Here is a 3,700-nt window from a genome sequence, read left to right on the forward strand (position 1 = left end):
TGAATTGTACTGTGATAACTCTAATGTCGATCATTTCACCACCGCATGTTTATTAATAGAGTATAAAATCAAGGTGAAAGTTTCACTTGTAAACTTCGCGCCGAAATCTCCGCGCGTTATGTCACAGATGTCAAATATTTCAAGGTTTTTTTTTTTTCGCATTTGGGCCACATTGGCTCAACGAAATTTTCTGAAACTTGGTATGGTAAAGTCTCTGGCTCCCTCAGAAGACAAGGTACTTCATTTTTACCGATACTACGGTTACCCCTAGAAGACGCCCTAAAAATTTATGACGTCACGGATAATGGTGTGGTAACTTCAATGTGGCGTCACCACCCGCATTTTCTTTTTACGCGTTTTCTCGCTTACTAAGCGTCTTCTCGCAGTAAGGTGTCTTCGGTATTGGTGTCTTCGGTATTGTGAAATTGTAATTTACTAACACGCGAAAAATAGTTCTCTTTAGGGTCATTCCAAGTGAAACGTCCCAGCCCAAAATTCGACCACCAGCGATGCTATTGAAAAAAATTGAGCTAGAAGGTATTTATGTGAGAGTGATTTTGGTAGAGTATTTTCGTTCAGAAAAATTATCTGGTCACGTGACGGCCTTTTGAAAATTCCGGCGAGGTGGAAAAGTTTGGTGGGAATATATTACGCGTGCTCACCCTTGAAACTAGGTACAATGGCACATTGTGTTTTAAACCATTCTATTGTCATTTTTCTTTCACGTGACGTCACAAGAAAAACCATATATTAATTTTCCGGCTTAAATAGGCTTAGCAAAGAAGCAAGAAAACGTGCAAATTCAGACAATTTTCGTAAAACCGGCGGCAATGTTTCAGCCGCAAAAATTTTATAGCTGTTTTACCAGTCAACGTAGTATCTGCTAAAAATATTTTTAACCTTTGTAAGCTAGCGTTTATTGAGATAAATGCTTGCAAAGTTGACAAAAAATGACTTTTTGGGGAGATTCACTCGTAAATTAAGCATTGAGGCCCTCGTGATAAAAATATGTGAAAGGGTTCTTTATATGCTCCAACGTCTTCTCTTGTGATGTGGAAATTTTTATTCCTGTAAATTTTGTTTAAAGCGAAAAAATAATTTTTGATGTCCACAACCAATGTCACTGGTAGGCGCTGGCAAACAGAATCGTTTTCCGTGATTTTAGGTAAATAATTGCGATTGATACTTGGTTAGTTCTGTAGCTCATATTATTTAAGACCTTGTTAGCTTATTTGCACTGGTTTTTGAGCATTGTCAGCCTTGTTTTAGGTATGTATATATTGACCATGAGGCATCAGACAGTAGATGGACGACAAGCCGAGCCCCTAAAGGGCTACATGCTTAAAATAGAAATAACGTTTTGAACTTTTGCTACCACGAGGAGGACCACAACCTATAAGCAGAGTGGAACTTCCTTGTCACTTCCCATGTCAAAAGCGCATGCGACGATGTTGGCGGCCCACTGAAACATCTGGCAGCAAGAGCAAGTCTACGAAGGCCATATGGTGGTCAGATTCCGCCACCACATGCTTTGTTTGGCTGGACCAAAAGTAATGTAAAGAGTGTTACAGTGATTTGGTTGCCACATTGCAAAATTCAAGAAACGAGAACCCAGCTCGCTCAGAGATTCGCCATGGTGATCTCTGTCAAAGGGACCCGACAACTGTACCATTTCGAACCGCCTACTCCTTCAACACTGTCCGCCGCGGTGGTGTAACAGTTACGGTGTTCGGCTGATGACCCGAAGGTCGCGGGTTTGATCCCGGCCTCGGCGTTCGCGTTTCGATAGAGGCAAAATGCTAGAGGCCGTGTACTGTGGGATTTCAGTGCATGTTAAAGAACACATGGTAGAAATTTCCGGAGCCCTCCACTATGGCGTGCCTCATAATCATGTCTTGGTTTTGGCACTTAAAACCCCAGATACTGTTATTACTTTTTCAGAACAATGTGTTGGGATTACATCATTCTCCAACACTCATGAACTTCAAGTGAGAAAGCCCGTATGTATGACAAGGTGGCCTACTTTGACATTAACGATTAAGGTGTGGAAAATGCGACCAGAGGACGGCACATCGGAAAGCAATAGGCCTGAACAACAAGAAATGTACGTTTTCAAGCCATAATTTCCTTTTGCAAGTGTTGGCAAACCATGAAACGCTGTTCTCATGCTAGTGTGAAACACCCGAAAGCAAGAAATCATGTGATTCAGACATCCGTGTGGCATAAAATGAAGCAGAGTCAGCCAATAAATACCACTGCCAAATGCTAATGCCCATGCTGTGCTCGTCTGCCTGACTTCCCCCTAGTGCCAGTTATGAAGGCACGAAAGTAAGCTAATTCCGATATGCGTATACACTGATGCGAAATAACGCTGCCATAGTTTGCTTGAAACACTAACGGAGCCCTCATGCAAGCCCAAAAAATCGCTGAGAAAAAGCACGCGTTCTGCAGAAAAGACAGACATCGGTAGTGCATTCCAGTGACATTGGTTGTGGACGTCAAAAATTATTTTTTCGCTTTAAACAAAATTTACAGGAATAAAAATTTCCACATCACAAGAGAAGACGTTGGAGCATATAAAGAACCCTTTCACATATTTTTATCACGAGGGCCTCAATGCTTAATTTACGAGTGAATCTCCCAAAAAGTCATTTTTTGTCAACTTTGCAAGCATTTATCTCAATAAACGCTAGCTTACAAAGGTTAAAAATATTTTTAGCAGATACTACGTTGACTGGTAAAACAGCTATAAAATTTTTGCGGCTGAAACATTGCCGCCGGTTTTACGAAATTGTCCGAATTTGCACGTTTTCTTGCTTCTTTGCTAAGCCTATTTAAGCCGGAAAATTAATATATGGTTTTTCTTGTGACGTCACGTGAAAGAAAAATGACAATAGAATGGTTTAAAACACAATGTGCCATTGTACCCAGTTTCAAGGGTGAGCACGCGTAATATATTCCCACCCAACTTTTCCATCTCGCCGGAATTTTCAAAAGGCCGTCACGTGACCAGATAATTTTTCTGAACGAAAATACTCTACTAAAATCACTCTCACATAAATACCTTCTAGCTCAATTTTTTTCAATAGCATCGCTGGTGGTCGAATTTTGGGCTGGGACGTTTCACTTGGAATGACCCTTTAGTGTCCCTTCAACCTCATCTAGCTGACCACCCATCTCTCCCCCTATCCCTCGCGCGCTTCCCTTCTCTTGGCCCACTCTGTTACTCTTAATAATGTTGCCTTCCTGCTGCATACCCTGCCCATGCCGATTTCTTCCCGATCTCGACTAATATGTCCTTAAAACGCGCCTGTTCCCTGACCCAATCCGCTCTGTTCTCGTGCCTTAAAGGAGTACTGACACGATTTTGAGTCATCGCAAAAGGGACATTTTTTCGTTTCCTTGTTATGCAGTGTCGACGCTCTCCCACCACCAGAGTGAGAGAACACGTATAAAATATTTTAATTTGTCTTTGAAGTTTTCGTCGCTGAGCATCTGCAAGCCCCACTGCAATGGACATTATCCCGTCGAGTCAACACAGTTCCCCCGAGCTTGCGAGCTCTGCGTCCTGCATGCAGCCAATCGCAGAAATTACTGTCAGGGTCACTGGACGACAATTCACTCACCGTTGTTTATACACACCACGAGCAGATGACACCCGGCTATAGCAAGTGTACTGCTTTTTCTCTTTTTTTTTTTA

Source organism: Rhipicephalus sanguineus, chromosome 10 (genome assembly GCF_013339695.2).
Source record: "Rhipicephalus sanguineus isolate Rsan-2018 chromosome 10, BIME_Rsan_1.4, whole genome shotgun sequence".
Classification (NCBI taxonomy): domain Eukaryota; kingdom Metazoa; phylum Arthropoda; class Arachnida; order Ixodida; family Ixodidae; genus Rhipicephalus; species Rhipicephalus sanguineus.